Below are 19,894 nucleotides of genomic sequence, written 5' to 3' on the forward strand. Positions count from 1 at the left end.
TTTGTTCCTAAAAGCAGGATTTCATTCTTTTTTATGGCTGAGTTGTCTTCCATAGTATATGTATACACCACATTTTCTTTATCTGGTCATCAGTTGATGAACATGTGGGTTGGTACCATTTCTTAGCTATTGTGAACTGAGCTGTGATAAATTCGAGGGTACAGATAACTCTTTCATATGCTGATTTCATTTCCTTTGTGTAAACCTGTGATTACAGAGTGGATTGAAAATATGTTTTTGTGGCCAGCGCCGCAGCTCACTAGGCTAATCCTCCGCCTTGTGGTGCTGGCACACCGGGTTCTAGTCCCGGTCGGGGCGCAGGATTCTGTCCCGGTTGCCCCTCTTCCAGGCCAGCTCTCTGCTGTGGCCAGGGAGTGCAGTGGAGGATGGCCCAAGTGCTTGGGCCCTGCACCCCATGGGAGACCAGGATGAGTACCTGGCTCCTGCCATCGGATCAGCGCGGTGCGCCAGCCGCAGCGTGCCGACCGCAGCAGCCATTGGCGGGTGAACCAACGGCAAAGGAAGACCTTTCTCTCTGTCTCTCTCTCTCACTGTCCACTCTGCCTGTCAAAAAAAAAAAAAAAAGAAAGAAAGAAATATGTTTTTGTAAAAATTTTCAAAAAACTAGAAAAACTGAAGGGAAGGAGGGAGGGGAAAGAAAGGGTAATATGGCTTTTTCCTTAGAATTGTACCTATGAAATACATGAAGACTTTTCTGTTAATAAAAAAATTTTTAAGTGACACAGGGTTCCCTGTTTCCTGTTACCTATAGCCTAGCATTTCTCAGCGACTTCCCATTACTACTTCTTCCCCATGAAATGTTAATACTATAAACTGTGTGTCTCTTTACATCTTGTGTCTGTATTCTCATACATAAAGATGTGGGGAGCAACTCGGACTAGACTAAGTTACTGGAATTAAGACTTATTCTATGCATCTGCTCTCCCACAATATGGCGCTGAGAAGGGAGAAACAGCTTCTACACAGCTGCCTCCAGTTCAACCAATAAACAGCAGGACCTGCTCCTGATTGGAGGAGGGCAGCGTACTCAGCGTGTGGGTAGCAGAGTTGGGATTGGTGGAAGAGGACTATAAAGGAGGAGAGAGACAACATGCACCAGGAACATCTAAGAGGAACATCTATCTGAAGGAACACCTGAGCAGCCCCCGAGAGAGCCGGCCAGTGGTGTGCTGCTCCCCTGAGGAAGTGGGGAAGGTGGCAGGGGGAACTGCCCTTCCACGGAGGTGGAGGGACGGCAGCCAACCCGGGAAGAACCAGCAGCAAACCCGGGAAGAGCCAAGCAGACAAAAGAACAGCGCAGGGTCCTGTGTCGTTCCTCCACGAAGAGGGGGAGCGACATAATGGTGCCGTGACTCGGATATGAAGCCTAGGCAGGGTTTAGTGTCGTTCCTCCACGAAGAGGGGGAGCGACAAAAGAGAGCTGACTTTTTTTTTTAAGGGAAAGAGTTTATTGGGGGAAACCCGATAGACTGGAGGGATGGGGCAAAGAAGGAAAAAGAGGGAGTAAGAGAGTGTAAGAGAGAGACAGAGACACAGGTCAGGAGACGGAGAGAAAGAGAAAGAGAACCACGTGCTCAGGAACATCGGTTCTTTTAAAACTTTGCAAGGGGGAAGAGAGGGAAGTAGGAGCAGCAAATCCCATTAGGATGGGGGTAGAGCTGACACCAGTGGTTGGGCCATCTGGCCACCTGTCCTCCATCATTGACAGCGGGGGCTAGAGCCTAGGATGATGTCAGGGTGTAGATCTCGCCATAGATAAGGCTGTGCCATTTTACTAACATTCCCCCTTTTGTTTTTTATGAAGCAGGAGTTGTACGGGGTTACAGTAGTCCCAAAAGTCCAGGAGGGGTAGAGGGATGATTATCTGTCTTTAGAGCTACTTCCTGCTGACATGGGGCGATGAGGTACTCTTTGCTGGCATGGGGCGTTGTCTCAAGCTGCTCTCTCCTGGGTGGGGAGTCCAGTATATCCCTGTAGCAGCATGCCGGGTTGCTGAAGGTCTTAGTTTGTTCCATTATCAACTCCTGTAAACACTTGAACAGACACTGTAGTATAAATGACAGTGTGAGAATAGCAACCAATGATCCTAAGAGTGGCAATAACCAGGTAATGAGAGGATTTCATAGAGGAGAGGAAATGGGGGAGGGGGGTCGGCTTTTGCAGGTAGAGGGGTTTGTGGAGAAATTGTAAATAATCATACAACATTAAGTGTGGGAGAGGACCATCAATACACACAGATTGGGAGTAGAGCCATTGATGTTAGAGTAGAGGCTATGATTACAAAGGAATGAGAGCTGACTTTTGCCTCTCCTTTCCCATGTCTGTTTTTGCCTGCTTGAAGTTGGCAGTGACTCTACTCTTCTCCCTTGAGAATGATGGCTGAGATATATCAGGATGTCAGCTGTACATAGGGCAGATTCTCGTGCATTGGGCTTGTTTGGCTACTCTGTGCTTCCTCTCCTGATCTCCACCTGGAAAAGCCTTAATAGTTACATAAAGGAAAAGAGTGCTGTCTTCTTTGTCCACTTTAGAAAAAGCATGGAAGATGGAAAAAAAGAGAATACACCCCTTCCCTTTACATAGAGAACTGTCTTGCAGTTCTTATAATTAACATACATAGAGCTCATACTTGTTCTGTGAATGAAAGGCCAAGTAAATCTATTTGAGAAGCCATGCCAAAAGTCTAAGGTTGCCTTTCTTTTTCAACTTCAGTAGCTCCCCTCAACTTGCACTGTTTATGATAATTTGAGTATTCTGTATTGAACCTGGGCTCTAGCCTGCCCAATACACTAATATTACTCAAGTAATTTAAATAGATGCTTATGCAGGTGTTATATTCTAGGTGTTATATTCTAGTTTTATTAGAAAACAAATATAGCCCAAAGCTACAAATCTTAATTTTATGAATGTATGAAAGATGTTGACACATGATTGGTTAGAAATTACCAATTTTATACATATATATTAAGTGGTTACTAGAACACAGGTACGGCACTATGAACTTTACAGAGATTTTCTAATTTTATCTACCTATAGGTATTTATACCTATTTTGTGTGTAAATAAAATAATGTCCAGGCTACACTTGACAATGTATTGATTTATTATTATTTGAGAGAGAAAGCTCCTGTCTGCTGGTTCACTCCTCAAATACCAGCCACAGCCTGGAATCTGGGAGTGGAGCTGGGACTTGAACCCAGGCACACAAATCTGGGATGTGAGTGTCTTAACTGAGAGGCCGCATGGCTGACCCTAAACTGCATTTTGAGAACTGACTTGAATGGCTACTTTTATTCATGGTTATATTGGAGATTATAAAAGTAAGAGTTAATTACTTTGTGATTTACTTTTTTTGTGATGCGTTTCTACCTTTCCAGTTGTGGAGATGTTAGCAATCAGTACAAAAACAAAACAGCATCAGGACTGGAAAAATCAAACAAGAAACGTGACTTAGTCTCAGAACTTCGTTATTTTGAAATTAACAGCTATCACATAATCATGAATACAGCTGGCAGTAGTTAACCACTTACTAAATCACCATCACCTTCACACAGTAGCACTTTTATCTTACTGAAGAGGAGACAAAGGTTCAGGGATGGTAATTATATCCTTAGACTCTAGACTCCAATATTTTGTTCATGAGGCTGTTGATTATTTGTTGGTGTGAGATGTGTTAAGGATAATTAAATATTCCTCTATGGAAGCTGAAAATGCCTTATGCACGTAAATAAGGATGACAACATAAAATGAGTGTACTGTTTCTTATTTTAAATGCTTAGATTTTCAGAACCTTATATGTATTGTAAGTATAATTGCCCATCACCATGAACTTAATTCTTTTCAGTTTAAAAAAATGTATCTTTACATTTGAAAATTCTCAGTCACTTAATGATGGCTTTGCTTGTACTGGGAACATATTATGCAAATGGCTCACAATGAGGTCTATGAGTTTAGTTAAGCTTGAGAAAAAGTTTGTAATTAACAAATTAGCATTTGAAAAAGACATTTTGAATTTGCATAGTAGAAAATTCTGCTTAACTTGTGGGGTGTGTTCATAATGATTATTTCAGAATTCATGCATATGCATCTTTGAACATGCAAGTATTTGAAACCTTAATGGACTGGTCCAGATCGGGCTCTTTCTGTTTTGGGGAGTTTGTTTTTTTTTTTAAGTTAGATGACTAAAATTATACATTAAATCTTTATGTACACGTAATAGCATGTAGTCTTCTACAGTTTTCAATATGGTATCTTCTCAAGTATTAACAACACAAAATTTAGAATATGCATAAAATGTTTCTAAAAAAATTTGGTACTGCTCTTTCCTGTTAGAATGTTATAATTGTGGCTTAATTTACTTTTATATTAAATTGTACTATTGGGAGTTGTTTAGATTTTGGTCTCTCACACACATGCACACACAGACATGATTATTAATGGAAAGTAGACAGAATTATCTGATGATAACATGATAACATTTATCTTACATATTTGCTTCAGTGTAGAGGATAATTTCTTAACTATTATTTACTTTTTTTTTTTTTTTTTTTTTGACAGGCAGAGTGGACAGTGAGAGAGAGAGACAGAGAGAAAGCAGAGAGAAAGGTCTTCCTTTACCATTGGTTCACCCGCCAATGGCCGCCGCGGCCAGCGCACTGGGGCTGGCACACCGCGCTGATCTGATGGCAGGAGCCAGGTACTTATCCTGGTCTCCCATGGGGTGCAGGGCCCAAGCACCTGGGCCATCCTCCACTGCACTCCCTGGCCACAGCAGAGAGCTGGCCTGGAAGAGGGGCAACCGGGACAGAATCCGGCGCCCCGACCAGGACTAGAACCCAGTGTGCCAGTGCCGCAAGGCGGAGGATTAGCCTAGTGAGCCGTGGCGCTGACCACCATTATTTACATATGTCATACTGCTCTTTTTTTTTTTTAAGGAAATCTAATTCTTGATTAATTATCACATATGATCCCAAACCTTTAGCTTTGAGGTCTGTTCCTCAGTACAAATCATGTCTTTCACTACTCTTCACATTCTCCATTATCATCTGATTTATATATAAGATTTCTTCCCATAAATTCATTGATTATTCTCTCCCCCTGCCCAAATATTTAAATGAATCATTGTGGTGCCAGTATCTCTTACCTAGTCTGCTTTGGCCACATGATATTTTCCATTGCTAAACTCTTACATTATTTATAGTTGATTTATTTGATGTTCTCTGCCAAAAAAATGATTATGTAGAAAGGTATAACTAATTTAAATATGTAGCTGATATATATGTAATGTTTTGTCTTTCCAGCTAGAGGAGAAAAATCATGTCTTCTATTTGCTTGGTTAATTCCATGATAGCCAGTAAGTAGCTAAGTACATAAGAGTTGGCTTGACTTAGCCTATGAGAAGATGCACACTCTTTTCCAATAAACATTTAATTCTTGCCCCGTCTTGCAACTGAAAGCAGTCCTCAACCTATAATTCCCCCCAGCAAATGAATGGAATTTCATTTTACACACTGGTACAATCGCAATCCTATATTAGAAAATAAGATGATTTTTCAAGTCTCATGAAGCCCTTGCTAACCCTATGAGTTCAGCTATTTTAATTTTTTTTCCATTTCTTCATAATCTGGTTGTGGTTCTTAGACACTAGTACTTAACTTTGCTTTCAAAGTTCATCTTTGAGGTAGTTCATCTTCTTTTCAATGTTACTTCTTATTTTTTTATGTTATTAACAATCTACTTTGTCCCAGGCACTCATTTGAGTACCAGCGACTCAAAGCATTAATATATACATTAGGAAAGCGGAGTAAGAATAAAAATGAGGGTGTACCTGTTATTAGCTTCAAGGACTAGGCAAGTGACATGTGAACTCTTGTAGACAGAGTGGAGCATGGTTGATGGGAAGTATTTCAGGCTTAGGAGTTTAGGGGACAGAATATTCAAGAGCATAAGATAGTAAATATCGCTAAGAAATGAAATGAGACATAAATCTAGCTTCATTACTAGGTGTCAGAAAAGCCTTATGGGCCATACTTACCCTTTCCAACCTACTAGAAAAAGCAGTCATTTGATGGTTGAAGATACACACTTGCAAATGTTCATTTTCCTATAAACATCATCTCAACGTACAGTGATTAAGTCCCAGAGTTACACTCTGTGGCCTGAGTTGTACAGATTAGATTTGCTGTTTAGTTTTACTTGTTGAAAAATTCCTGATCTCCTGTTCTTTGGTAACATGACAGACTTTGACTTGTTAAAAAAATGATGTTTGCACAAGAACAAAAGGACAAAGATTTCATTATAGATAGTTTTAGTGTAATCTTTTTTCTGACCTCAATATAACAAGTTTACAGTTAAGCAACCAATTTCCTCAGTCTTTATATTAAGTTTTTATTTTGCTAAGTGTAAAACAAGTGTGATTTGTATTTTATAAAGCTCTTTCAGTTTAGTGGTTTCAGTTTAGTATTTCCCGTGTGTTTTTCCTCTCTTTAGGACTAAATTTATTTTTTTTAAATAACTGAATGATTGCATGAAAGTATAATTATTTTTATAACTTACAAGGGTTTGTGGACTACAATATGGCCATTGAATGACTTCTAACTATATAGATGAAGTTTGACTAAGTGACCAAAATGGCAAGACTATGATTCTATAGGCCACTTTAGAGATTTTATTCTATTTTTCAACATTTACCATGTTTCCATAGTTATTAATATAAATATAAAATAGATATAATAGATGCAATGAGGACAGATTGCTCCTTGCAAAGCAGAAGTGAAAGATTTGTATTAAAGGCCATTTATATACTATAAAATATGTTTATTTATCAAATAAATGGATTATATATGCTTATACTATAAGTATATATACCTGAAAAACTCATAAACTAAAAGAATTTTGATATCCTTATTATAAACATACCTTGATCTTAAGTCATTATTGGCCTCAAATCATAATATGGTAATAAGAAAAATTTGAAGTCTCATCAACTAATTTACAATTTGAAATTATAATTTAAGCACATTGAATGCTTTACCAATACATTAAGGGCAATTTTATATATGAAATAACATTATAAATATCTAACTATTTGGCATTTTTCCACTAAACATTTGATAGTTAGGAAAAAGCCTCCTGCTTTTTAAAAAAGTTTCACTTGCTGTTTTAAACTTGAGTATTTAAGTAACAGTTATGAAGATTGAAATGTGTTCCTTATAGCTTTTTTTAATATTTGACTTAAGTTGTATGAATTTCATGTATTTCCTATATACATATTTAGGAACACAGAAGTACCTCCCACGGTACTCTCCTTCCTGCTCAGGATCCAACCTTTCTTCCCTATCCCTCAAAGTTTAAGGCATTATTAACACAGTATCTACCAATCTTAATACTTTTATCCATCATTTAAATCATTGATGAGGTTTTTTTGGTCTACATATAGACCAACCAGAAAAACATGTATAATATATGTATCTAAAAGGGAAATGAAAACGCATGAAAATATCTAATTGTGAATACTGTTAAGCTGAGAATTAAAGATGATAACCCCTTTTCACCATTCAGCAGAGCGTGAAAGAGCAAAAGAGATTCAAAGTTCATTAATTGCTCTCACACAATGTTACAGGCCACCTGCACTTGAAAGAATTTACATTGGAGCAGATGGATTGCTGAATACGGTATCAAAGATTTGAGAATGTTTATTTTAAAAATAAACTGGATTCTAAGGCAAGGATAAGCAATGCATACAATTTGCAAAGAACAGAGAGCTTTGATTAGTGGAGAATTTTAAAAATATGAATAAAGGCATATTTTTATTTTAAAATAAAAATATATACATCAACTACTCTTTAAAAATGAGCAAATTTACAAATTTAAATTTATAGATGACAATATATTCATGTATTTTAATTTTGCTGTGTTTATATGTGCACATATATGACTGGTTTAGTAACTCCTAGGTCAATGAAATCCAGCCTTTGCCCAACTTAATTGTTTTCACAATTCTCTGATTATGAAACCCTTGAATAATGACTGTTTCAGAAATGAACTACATTTAAAAAAAAAAGGGTTAAGTTTAACTTATGTTAAGGAAACCATTTTCACTCTGATTCTGACTCAAGCTCTTGCATTGTTAGGTCCAAGTCATCCATTGTGGAATAGCTAGTAAAAATGGAACAGAACAAACCTAAATGCTTTTGGGTGCAGATATATCATGCTTCCCTTTGGCAACATATTTTCATTTTTATGTCCTGCAGGTGTTTCTGTGGCTTCACCCATAAATTAAGTTTTTCTTGGAATTTACGTTAGATATTTTTCAAGCATCCTAGAAACACTGATTTACCAAGAGTCAGAAATCTGCAGCCAGGAAACTGAATCTGACTTGTCCACCCCCACCATTTTCGTGTTTGTTTATTTTTTGAAAAAAGGTTTTAGTTTAACACACTCAAGCCCATTCACTTACTTACTGTCTTTTGGCTGCTTTTGTACCACTTTGGTAGAGCTGAGTCGTTACAACTGTGTATGGCTTACGGCTCTTTACAAGAGCTTGCTATCCTTGATGTGCAAGCATACTGTGTGAGCTTGGATATTGGTTTCTGAGCATTCGTTTCTTCATGTGTAAAATCGGGATAGTGGTGGTGTCGGCCCATATATGCTGGAGTAATGATGCACCTCTCTTTGGTGCCATGATCATCAAACGTAAGAAGGATAATGATGGTGCCCTATAACAATGATTAGATGAGATAATATAAGCCTTTGGGAGAAGGTCTGGCCAACAATGGGTACAGTCAGTGTTTCTCAACATCAGTATCATTTTCTGAGGAAAATTCTGAGTCAAGGAGACTGAGAAATATTTTAAATTACCTTGCTTATTCTGCACTCGCTCCCTATTCAAATAATGTAGATAGTATGGTTTTATATTATGAACATGTACTTGGGAGGTAAAAGCCCTGAGGGTGTGTGATGATTTACCCTCTTTCTGCTGGAATAAGACCTCCAGCCAGTCATGCTGTAGCACCCTCTTCTTTAGCTGTAAAATTATAAGAAAATAATAAGTTCTCCAAACAGCCTGCAGATTGTGCAGCGCCAATGAAATAAAAAGTCTGCATCTGAAGCAGAGTAAATGGTGAAGTGTAACACAAGTCAAAGGTTTTAATGCTAATCAATTGCCTTACCTTGGGTCCACACTTTAGACTTTGGGTTGATGGATATGCACAATTGTGTAGCCAGGGTGGCTCGAGATTATGCCTTTTGGTCAAATATTGCCACCCACATCAACATAGACGAAAGCTTCAGACATAATGAGTGAAAGAAGCCAGATTCCAAGAGCACGCCCGTGTGCTTCGCTCTTCCCGAATTTCCACAGTCAGAAAGATGACGGAAAGGAGTGTTGGTTACTTGTAGGATGTGTTTCTGTGTGTGTGGAGGGGGAGAGGATAGGGTATTGATAGTGACGCTAGCAGACTGGGGATATTGTGGATCTTCATCATCGAATAGGTTATACAGATGTGTTCATTTTGTGTAAGTTCAGCGACTCACATTTAGCATTGTGCACCCCACCATGGGTGCATCCATTCATGCATCTAAGTAGATTACAAGAACAGGAAAGAACAAGAAGAAAGAGAGAGAACAAGAAAAACAAATAAATGCAGCCACCTACCCTGCTTACAATATCATTAAAAAAAAAAAAAAAACTACCATCTGATCTGTTCACCTCATTCTAGCACTTCCACCCACATCTCTCTCCAGTTCCAGAAAATCCACCAACACACACACACACACACACACACACACACACACATGGCCCTATAATAAAATGGAACTCTGTTTTGGTCTGTATTGAAAATACGACTTTTGAAAGAACTGATCTTTTTCTTTCATTACATGAGTCCTATGATCTACACCTTCAACTGAAACATTTTCCTAATTACTTTAAGACAGTATGGCTTTCATGAGACTTGTAGATCTCATTCCCTCTTTATCATACACTTATGCTATTTTCCAATGATTTGTTCAGATTTAATATATGTATCCCTCATTTTCCCAAACTATATGCATGTTCAAGGAAGACAAGGCAAAAAAAAAAAAAAAAGCCTTGGAGAGGTAGGTTTATAGAAACAAATATATTTTTTAAACTAAATTTTATTTAGTTCTTTAAACATAATACAAAATGTATAAAAACGATGAAGAGAAAATCACATCTCTGATATCATTTTAACCTTTCCTTTCTCAGAAGTGACAAATGTTGCTACTTTTCTTATGGAAACTTGCATTAATACCTTTGAATAATCTGTGCACATACATATTACTTACAAAAATGGTAGCTGGCTGTAGGCTTTATTTTTTGTTTTTTTCTTTCCTGTAATGAAACCCATTTCTTGAACATTTTTCATGTTGTTAAATTAAAAATATCCAAAGAAGTTATGGAAGCATTGAAACATGAAATTATGGAATAACGTATTTTTAACTGAATAACTATGCAAATATTATGAAATTGCCTTGTTCACTTCTCCCGTGTAACCTCTTGTGATAATCACTTTTGCAACCTTGAGAAGGCATAGAATAAACAAAACCATGTTTATATATTAGATGATCCTGGAACTGTCTTCCGCTTTGTCCGTATGCCTTTCCTTTTTTCATCACATAAGTGTATTGATAAATATTTAGTCTATTCTTCTTGACGCCTGCACTTAAAATATGTGAAGCATACCTACTTCTTCCTATTTGTTTGTTGCATTCTAGCCATGAGTTTATATAAGTTATGGTCCAGAACTTTGGACTATGCCAGATGTTGGGTAATATGCTGCTAAGATGTTAAGTGCAAATGGTTTCACTCTTGATTTCTTTGTACAAGTGAAAGACAACTTGGAATTCTAAACAGATTAAAAATAGAGGTTGCCATTCATTTGGGCTCTTAGAAAAGAAGGGTCTCTTTGACAAATCCCTGTGCTTATTAGACACAGTGCAAAAGCATTACATCTGGAGTTCATAAGCCATTGTTTGATGGAATTGATCCATCATGCAATCCCTTCTCCTCTTGAAATAACCCCATGAGAATTTAAGATGCTACATGCACACTAGCACACATGCACTTGTGTGTGTTCATGTGCACACACACATGGCAATGTGTACACACATGTTCACATTAGAGACTCGGCTTCCAAAAGATCTTCTACAGTGGAATTACCATGTGGTTTCAAATTATTGAACAGTAGTTATTATTTGAACCTTACTGATTTCTGAATCCATTTGAAGGAATCATTTATTCAGACTGATAGTTTTTATTATTTTATTCAAAAGGCTGTTATGATACATATGATACTTTTTGATTGAAAAAAAACTGGAATTATCTGTGAAACATACCATCCCCAGATATGTCTGAATTTATTTTCCTTCCTCAAGTCTTGAAGCACATGTTATTTCTTTCACATTTTTATGCTGTCAGAATCCAAATTGTTCATTCTGTGAAAATAAAATTTACAGACACACTGAGCAAATGGCTATGTAAGCAGGAGATGGGTTTTGCTAGGTTTCTGGTTATTTGAGAGGAGTTGCTCACAGATTCTGTTTCCAGGATTCCTTCAGAGGCCATTGTAGAGAATGGCTGCAGTGCAGACCACTGAGGTGCTTTGATGTCTTATTTTTCCCTTTGCAGACTGGAATCCACACGTTCAGAAGGCCTCTCCCTGGAGTATAATTTAAGATAATTGACCATCATTGTTCCTGGAAAAGTTTGAATTAAATGAACATAAGCATGAGTGAAATTGGAAAAATAACTGCCTACAGACTTTATTTTTTTTCCTTTAGATTCAGTAACAATATTAGGAAGAAAATTGGCGTTTGCTATTAGAACCTCATTGAATCACTCCAAATTTGATTAAAAGTGGATATCTCAGTGTACAGTAATTTAGGTTCCTGAAAAATTCTGAGGTTTCCCATTGAAGTCTTGGGTTTGTTTAGAAACATGGTAGTTTTTGTGTGTAGTGATGAATTTCATTCTTTTTCTTTTTACACGAGGATCAAATACAGACTGCCAAACTGACCGAGCATGAAATTGTTTTTAGAAATTGCGAGAGCTACTGTACATGGCAAGAATCAGAGGAACCGTTGGTAGTAAAAATGTGTATGGAAAGGACAATGGTAATGGGTCAAGGAGAATCCACATAGGGAAATATTAGGGTAGGGCAAAAAGATTTGACTGGCAAACACATCTCTGTATAGTATTTTGCATGCTAAGATAAGCACCCATAAAAGCATACAAGTTTGGGGGTAAAAATCTCTGCTTTTCTGACTTTGTTTTCCTGGACATATACATGGGAGGTAGACTGGTGTGGGTTTTGTGTCTTATAGGAACTGCTTTTGCAAAGCAATTAGACTTCATTATGGCTGTGCTTATGCAATACTAATTAACATGCCTATTGTGCTGTTTTCCTTAGTTGAACATGTGACAGCCCACAGGTCTGACACCCTCTGGGAACCAACAGCTGAGAAAATTTTCAACATGGCAGATTTTTTAAATAAAATACACCCAAACAAAAAAATGTAATCACACTTTGCCTGAACAACTGCATTAACAGAATGTGTTATAGAGCATCTACAATGAGAGCATTGCTTTCATTTGCACCGGGGAGAGAATAAAGGAGACTAGAGACTATTCAAGTGTGTGCATACAAATGATTGTGCCTTGAGTCCAGAATCCATAAGTGTAATAACACTGTATTATATTATCATGATGAATATCATTTTGCCAGTTCAACCAGATCTAGTAAAATGATCGTTAATATCAGATGCCAAATTACCAATATATTTATGGGCCTTTGTATTGACAGGCTAATTTATCAGGTCTTACATGTTAGGAATATAAGAGGCTGGACGTTGGTGACTTCTGTTTCTGTTTGTTTGGTTTTGTTATGAGTGAGACTGGGAAATACCATGCTTGGCAAAATCCGATACAATCAGTGTCCTCATGAATTGTCCTAGTAGGTTAGGTTGAAACCAACATGTAAAATCAACACTATGAAATGAGGTAATGTGCTTGGTGCTGTGAGATCATTAGTAGAGGTTTTAGCCAGATTGTGCATTGAGGAAGATTTGCTTTGGAAAGTTGGAACTGAGCAGACACACAAAGTAGCATCAGAGGTAAAAAGACGAATGAAGCTGCTAGAACCCCAGGTTACATGCATTCCTGTATAGGGGAAACCCCTAAGGAGTTGTTTTTGTGTGTCTGACATTTTTGTTATGTATTCTCCTTACTAATGCCTGGGTTTTAGCACTAGAAAACCAGATATAATTGCTCACTGTGTGCCCTGGGCCTTGAGAGCTTTGGGATATCCTCAGATGAGTTTAATGTGCTGTATGGTTTTTTTTTCCATTTAATTTATGATTGTCACATAATAATTATGGGATGGCCCAATATTTACACACATGTGTGGAATAAACTAATCAAACTAGTAGAAAACTAAAATCTTTCAACTTTCTTCCCCTCCCCCCACTTTGGAGCCTACCAGCTCACCTGCTCCAGTTGTTTGTATAGGATATTATATATTATTATTGTGGTCTGTAGTCACCTCACTGTGTTGTGGTATCTTGTGACTCTGCTTTGGTGCCTGTTTTCTTGAGCTCCCTCAAGCCCCTCCCCCACTCTTCCCAGCCTCTGGTGGTTTTAAGTTCAGAGTGACTCTGTGTTTGTGTGTGTGTGTGTGTATTTTCAAGTTCCAAGCTAAGAAGCTTCTTCACAGGAAACAGTCAACAGAGTAGAGAACAGTGGCAGAAATATTTGCAAACTATTTATCTGAATATCCAAATATATAAGAAACTAAAAAAAAAAATCCTCAGCAACAATAACAAAGAAACCAGTTATCCAGTTAAGGAATAGATGAAGGATCTGATAGACATTTGTCAAAAGAAGAAATACCATTGGGCAGTGAAGTTTGAGTCAGGTGGGCCTGGTCTTGTGGGAAGACGAAGTGTGGTCAAAATCCTTGGAAGGGGCCGGCGCCGCGGCTCACTAGGCTAATCCTCCACCTAGCGGCGCCGGCACTCCGGGTTCTAGTCCCGGTCGGGGCGCCGGATTCTGTCCCGGTTGCCCCTCTTCCAGGCCAGCCCTCTGCTGTGGCCAGGGAGTGCAGTGGAGGATGGCCCAAGTACTTGGGCCCTGCACCCCATGGGAGACCAGGAAAAGCACCTGGCTCCTGGCTCCTGCCATCGGATCAGCGCGGTGCGCTGGCTGCAGCACGCCAGCCGCGGCGGCCATTGGAGGGTGAACCAACAGCAAAGGAAGACCTTTCTCTCTGTCTCTCTCTCTCTCACTGTCCACTCTGCCTGTCAAAAAAAAAATTAAAAAAAAAAAAAAAGAAAAAAAAAAAATCCTTGGAAGGCTGAAAGGCCAGTTGCCAGACCTGCAAGGCAAAGACGAGAGGGCTGGAGGGAGGCAAGTGCAGCTTGAGGCAGAGGGACTGTGAGAGAGGCTGCGGCGGCCATGATACAGATTGGGAATTTTGCTGAGTGTTAAAGGCAGCCATTCAGATCTTCAAGTTACCTTCCCACCTCTGTGTTTCCCATGAAGAACATGGGGCGTGTTGATTTTGCTTTCTGCATATATGAGGCTTCATCTAAAACACAGTGGTGAGAATAGAATCTAAAGATAACCTTTTTGGGGTGCAATTTTTGAATTCCACAAGTAATGCTAAGTTTCCATGAACCTTTTTTTGAAGATGTCATGTTTTGTTGGGTTGACATCTATGTGCCTTTAAATCAACAGGTGTTTTTGGAGATCAAATGATCCCTGGATAAGCCAAAAGCCTTTCTCTTCTTTTTCCAAGTTGGAAGTTATTGCAAAATTGGAAAATGTATAAAAATCAAGATAGTTCTTAAAAAGCCATCAGATCAACTGCCAACTCTTCTGATCTCCCAGCCACCGAAGGTGGATCTGAACTGGACTGCACATCATGGGGCTTTCAAATTCAGCTGCACATGGCAGTCTCCTAGGGAAATCTTCCCAAATATTGATGCCCAGCCCCAAATCGGTCAATTTAGGGTGTTAGCCCTGCGGTTTCCTTCTTGGTTCTAATGTTTTCCCTAAGTTAAAAGCTGCTGATCTACTGGATTTATCTCTTGAGTTCATTAAATGTGGGCACACTGATCTTAGTACTAAACTTAAATCCCTTGGTTTTTGCAAATGAGGGGACGCGAAAATGAAAACCCTGACTGCCCAAGTGTACTTTGTTCACAGAATAGAGATGAGTCTTTTCCACGCTCTTAAAAGAAACAGCCTCCAGAAAGTTGGATGATGAGGTGACAGAATCCTTGCCGCCTCTGGAAGTTTGCCATGGTCTGTGTCACATTCCCCACGGTGCCTTTTCAGTAGTCTGTCATCTAGGATCTAACTTTAAACATCTGTACTTCTATCCCTTGGTTTTGATGGTTTTCCCACAATTGTGTCAAGTCCACACAATACTTCTGCATGTCTAGACTGAAGTTAACACGCCGAGTCTGTACATTTAAGGCAAGACAAAGGAACTGGCACACCAAAGAAGTAAAGGCAGTTTGTACGGGATAGAAAGGGAAGGAAGCAGGCCTTGAAAATGGGTAGAGAGGAGAAAGACCATGTCTGGGATAGGAGGCCCATTGACGTGAGGAGACACATTTAAAGAAGTCCGAAAGGGGGAGAAGAAGATCTGGATCAGTGCCAAGAATGTTGAAAACCAGGCAGCAGATGAATGAGTTTGTGAATGAACGGGCCGCCTAAGGAGACAGGGCATTAAGCTGGTGGGATATTCAGCACAGCCCCCTCATCCAAATAATGAATGGCATTAGAACCATCAAAAGATTCAGTGATAGGGAAATGAAACCTTCTGGGTGAAGAATGGCGAGGAAATGCTGAGGGCTGTGACACAGATGGAGGAAAATTCTCAGCATGAATTGCATAATATTCCAACAAATTTTCCAAGTTAGAGCTTTGAGTATTAGAGCCATACAAATCATAAGCAGGGAACACAAAGGGCCATTAAATTATCACTCTTAGCAACTCAAGTATGCAAAGTGATTTTCTAAAGGTTGAAGATAAAGATTATAAAACACGCCAGAAATCTGTATAATTGTATGTGTCAATTAAAAATGAAATTGATACATGATTAAGTTATGCACTAAGGGAACCAAATTTTTGTTATTTCTCTTATTCAAACACAGACTGTGCCTAGGATTTTATCATTTGCTATGCTGCTTTACACATTCCAAAAATTTTCTAAGAAAGATATAGAGAGTTGATTTTGTCTGAAGAGTAGCCACTTGGAATTGAAAATAATCGATAGTATATTAAGATTCAGGCTTTGGAGGGCCATTTAGAGACCAAAAGTGTGTTATTCCTTTTAGCTGAATTTAGTTCGATGTAGGGAGCATAAATGGCAGTAGCCCTACCCAACTGTTCCTTTTTTCTAAATTTGAAGAGGTGATTTTTGGAATTCTTAGTGGGTTTTTTTTTTTCTGTTATGCTACAAAAATATCGATACAATTGGGTTGAAGTGGGAAAATTGATAAGAGGAAGAGGAAATTGTGGTATATTAAGCCTAGTCATTTTCCCACTTAGATGATATTCCTTACTTTTTATATAAATGGAAAGTATGTCAATGTGAGAATTACAAAATAAGAATGGAGGAAGGAAGGAGGATGGGAGCATGACCAGGACAGAGGATAGCATGGGAAATACCATGCTCTTAAATCTGTATGCAAAATACGTGAGAGCTGTTTGCCTTACATAAATAAAAAATTTTAATTTCCAGAATTGCTATTGGAGAGGTTTTGGTCCTGCAGTTTGGCTAAAATAAAGGAATTGGGAGACCTACTTCAAACATAAGTTGTAATACTAGATGCATTTTCAAATATCCTCATTGTTTATTTATGTTCTTTTTATTTATATGAGGTGAACAAAGTTCATGTGTTTCATGTACCCAGATTTAGGAGCATAGGGATACTTCACAATTTCCCTCCCTCCCACCCATCCTCCCACCCTCCCTCCTCCTTCCTTTTAAAATTACATGTAAGTACTTTAAAACAGTGAAAGTCTTTAAAAAAAGATTTGATTCTTATTTTATAATATTTTTAATGAGTTAAATCTTCAAACATAATTATTACTACAGGATGATTATTGATAGAGATTGAAAGACTAGTGTTAAACTAAGTTCCACCAGTGCTGGTGATATAATCAGTTACACTGGCAAATTGAAGTTTCTGAAACAATACTTGGCGGTGGCTTCCCCCACCTGCCTGCAGCCTGCCAATCCGTCTTCTGTGATTGCGTGTGCATGTAGGCAAGGCTCGCAAAATTCAATGAATGGAATTCAAAGATAAGTGTATTTTAACCAAAAAAAGATTTTGAAATCCATGCATAATTTTCTTGTAATACACATTTTGCATGAGCTTTGGGAAGACCTCCAGGATTGTTCTGAAACTGATATAATAATATAAATATTTTATATAGGATCCACGTGTGCACTCACATATTAACTCATTCATTTGTCAAATATTTATTTAATGAGTTCGTATCATGTTCATAGTTATAGGTACCTAATTTTCTACATAAATAAAAAAATCAGATTTATGTGCCATTCATTTGCAAACTAAGAGCATAAACACTCTAGTAAAATAAAAACTGTTTAATCCTCCTTTTCCCCTTACTGATAACTAAAATGATGCCCTCCTTTTAGTTTACAAGCCAGCCTTCAAATTATAACCCTTTTGCTAGAGAAACAGCTAATTTGGTAGCTAACTATATGACCCTGGAGCGAAACTACTCAATTTTGTAAAATACTTGCTGTGTGTGAACAGGTAAGTTACTTGACCTCTCTGAGTCTCCAATTTCTCATTAATAGAGCTAGGATAATAACAATACCTACCTCTAAGGTTGTTGTAAAGTTTTATGGAACTGATACATGTAAATTATTTAGAACAATGCCTGTTCAGAATGAGCACTTAATGTAGGTTTTACTGTAGTTCTTCCAACTAAAGCCTTATTCTCTTCCATTCTATCTACATAAGCATTATGCTTTCTTTTTTAAAAAGTTTGATGTGTTTATTGATTTCAAATGTGGACTGACAGAGAGTCAAGTCTTCCACTTTTTGGTTCACTCCCCAAAGGCCCACAATAGGCTGGGCTGGGCCTGGCCCAAGTCAGGAGCCAGAATCTCCATCCAGGTCTCCCACATGGGTGGTAGGAACCCAAGTACTTGGGTCATCATCATCTGCCTTCTCGTGACCATTGGCTGAAAACTGGATTGGACGTGGAAATGGGACTCCATCCCAGGCATACTGGTATGGGACTTAGGGCTCATAAGCACGCCTTATTGTAGCATATAACTTGCCGCAAACATTAGGCTTTCGTACTATATCAAATCATCCCTGATTAACTGTGAGCTATACTAGCTATGCAAATAAAATTTATGTTTATCTCTAAATATTTAATGTGTATTTTTGGACTAGAATACTTAACTGTTGTCTTGACATGGATACCAAATCTAGATGATAATGCAAATTTCTGAATCTGTCCTCTGCCATATTCTAGCTCAGTTATTATTATAAAAGATTTTAAAATAAACTTTTAAAAAATGTTATTTAAGTTATACAAGTTTCATGTATTTCATAGATACAGATTTAGGAACATTGTGACACTCCCCGCTCCCCGCCACCTGCCCACCTGCCAACCCTTACTCCTCCTCCCTCTCTTGTTCCCACTCTTAAGTTTTGCAAAGATCTATTTCCAGTTTACTTAATGATCATATAGTTACCCTACACTAAGTAAAAGAGTTCACCAAATAGTATGAACAACACACACACACACACACACACACACACTGTTCTTCAATGGAAGAGACAAGGGCTATAAACAATCATTAAGTCTTAAAATGTCTATTTCACTCTAATAGACTACATTCCAGGTACTCTATTGGTTAATTGCAAGTTTCCTTTGGAAACTATATTAAACATTGTCTAAATGATAAAGAGAAAGATGAATACTTGAATATAGCAGAAACATATACTTGGAGGGCAGCAACAGCAGCTCACCATGACCTTTTTATTGAGAAAGTGACCCAGAAAATGGCCAAGGAAACTTCATCACGTATTTCCTATTTATAGACCAAGTCTCAGATGCCTATAAATCCCCATAGGATAAAGTTGGCTTCAGGTTGTATACAAATACAAATTGAATAAGGGGCTGTTTCATCTTTACTGCTCAGATTTTTTTCTCATTAGCTTCTAATAGAAAACTGTACTACTATTCTTTTCCTTAAAGTGTGCAAATCACCTTTAATTATAATCCCTCCATAGCTAGAGGGATTATAGCTAGCTACCAAATGCAAAGATACTTTGCTGATTCCCTAAAACTATGCATTTGTTTCTAAGAATATACATGCCATAGCACCTCTGTGCCATGTTCTTTCTCTGTTGCGACAAAGCAGTATGGATCAAATTTTATTTATGCAGTATCATACTTACTTTAGAAATTTGAACTGTTACAATGTATCCCATGTTTGAATATGGATTGCACAGAAATGGCACTCCTTGAATGAGGTGTTGAATGTGTGAAAAAGGACAAGATAAATTAAGCTCTTCGATAAACTGTGGAAGGTAAAAATAGCCAATCAACTTAAATATGTGATGATATGATTCTTTTGATGTCACATTTATTCCAATGGAAATGTAAATATTCTGTGTTTAAATCAGAATGAAAATGTGTATATTTACTCATGCAACTAGTATTAAAAAACATCTACTATGTGGATTTCTGAAATAATCTATGTCTTTCTTTCCTAATGCTTATATTTGAGTAAAAAGGCAATTAAAATATAGGGACAGCGTATTACTGAAATATAGGTAACCTTTGACTA

General features: G+C 38.0%; 1 protein-coding gene across 28 annotated transcripts in view; it reads left to right on the top strand.

Annotated features, from left to right (window-relative positions):
• The window catches only part of ROBO2 (roundabout guidance receptor 2), a 1,427,252-nt gene that overhangs the window by 1,040,851 nt on the left and 366,507 nt on the right, over window positions 1-19,894 (top strand). The window lies entirely within an intron of this gene.

This window comes from Oryctolagus cuniculus, chromosome 4, assembly GCF_964237555.1.
Source record: "Oryctolagus cuniculus chromosome 4, mOryCun1.1, whole genome shotgun sequence".
NCBI lineage: Eukaryota > Metazoa > Chordata > Mammalia > Lagomorpha > Leporidae > Oryctolagus > Oryctolagus cuniculus.